Here is a 2196-nt window from a genome sequence, read left to right on the forward strand (position 1 = left end):
AAACCGATTTCTCTCCTCTCACTAGGGAAGAATTAAACTATGCTGAAAATTAATGAGAAGGGCTGTGATAAGAAACGTGACACCCCATGTAGTGCTGTCTTCTGCTCAAACTTACCCTGACACACTATTGCCCTCAACTCCTGCTAGGAAGGCAAAAAAAAAGATATATAAAACGTGAGCTCAGGAAAGTTATCTTCTGAGTACAGAGTGACAAAATTGGAGTCTGGTGGTTTTGGGGATTTCATCTTGCCATCTTGCTCTCTTTCAGACTTTTGGCCTTGTCAACAAGCTAGTTCTACATATCATTGAAGATAAGCTACCACATCCAGCCATCTTTAAATGTCCATTCAAAACAATGCCCACCAGAAATACATTTCTTTTTCTGAAATCCTCAGTGTACTTCCTTTCGTATCTCAACAGCGAGAATTTTTTCTTATGAACAAAGCTAAAGCAATTATCCTGAAGAATGAAACCATTGAGATAGGCTTAAACCAACAAGGTAAATGATACTGGGCCATGTCCTAGAGCAGGGATATCAGTGTTTTCTTGTCGTTTTTTTTTTTTCAATCGGATGCTAGTAAGCAAGAGTATGACATTAATAATGTTTACTCTAATTCTGTGCCTACCACAAAATCTTGTAATGATAGTTTGTCTTCCCATGTTGTTTGTCTATGGAGTGAAAATACGTAACTATAAATAGAAGTGTCTTGGCCTTTTCAGTTATTCCTCATTCTAAAGTAATAAGTTGGCTTGCTGATTTCATGAAAGAAAGATAAAAGGAAGATGGTGTTGCAGCCAAAAATTCCTGAAACCAGACTTGTCAGACAAACCTCCTCTAAGGAAGTTTCCAAGGAGACTATTTATAAGGTGGGAATAGAAAATGAGAATAAAAGTATGAGTTGATTAGGTGGGTCAGTATCAAATCTTTACAAAATTGAGTTCTAATTAACAATTAAGTAGGCATCATGATTAAAGCTAAAAGGAGGCTTCTCTATAACTCTAATTTTTAAGTAAAACTATTAGGATTATATCATATTCTGGTCAGCTCTGTGCTATAACAACTTGAAGCTTTGGCAAGATCCTTTAAAAAAAAGTATGGATGCCATTGATTTTACACTTTGTAAATTCAGTAATATATATATTCAGATCCCACATGTCATTGAATTGAGTAAACCATTAATTTTTAAATATACCATTCATTCAGGTACCACTAAGAAAATAAAACTACCAATTAAATCATGACATCATTGTCGAGAACTGTAAACAATTAAGATTTTACTCTACTTGGAACCTAACAAGTTAGCTTTCCACAGTTTCATGAGTGCTGGTGGAAGACTTGAGACTCCTGGATCAGAGTTGAAGCACAGTTTATTATTCACAACAATAGCAACAGCTAGAGTATTAGCATTCTTGTGCCAATTCCCCAATTGCCAATTCCCATAGGTCAACAGGAAGGGGATCGTATGACACCTATTTACACGGTAGGCTGTGTTACAGTAGAGGAGCCCTGAGTTAATGGAACCCGAATCTTTTATAATGGGTAATCAGATACTTGTCAGCCATCTCAGAGAAGTAATTTTTAGGTCTCATTACCAAAAAAAAATATTACTTGTAATATGACGACAGTAATTTCCAGCTTATGGGATTATTTTGAGCCTTAAATAAGATAAAATACATAAATGTATGTGCAGGGTAACTGCCACATTATAATAGGATTAATAATAGTGTTTAATAGATGTTAGTTTTCTATTTTTCCTTTCATATTGTACCCTGTGAAATAGACACTCCACAAATGCCACACTCTAGCTCCCCAAATTCTATACCCGCTAGCTGCTTAAAACTTGACTTTCTCTAAATAGGGAAAAACGTTGCATTCAAAATTACAGAAATTGTTAATAAGTAAAACATTTGCCTAGTATAAAATGACTAAAAAACAGTAGAATAGGTGAATTTGAGGATGCAAGTGCATCAGTAAATAAAGGCAATATGGACAAAAGGGAAAAAACATTCAGAAAGTGAAACTGGTATCACAAAAAAATGTAATTTATTTTGCAATTATGATTTAGATGAGCCCAAGCTGTAACTACCCACTTAACCCTATTAGGCAATACAATTTCCTCTATATGACCTCTTTTATAAAGTAAGATGTGGAAATTTTTGGTTCAAATCCAATCTGGTGCAATTGGGAAATTCTTA

Source organism: Equus caballus, chromosome 3 (assembly GCF_041296265.1).
Source record: "Equus caballus isolate H_3958 breed thoroughbred chromosome 3, TB-T2T, whole genome shotgun sequence".
NCBI classification, from domain to species: domain Eukaryota; kingdom Metazoa; phylum Chordata; class Mammalia; order Perissodactyla; family Equidae; genus Equus; species Equus caballus.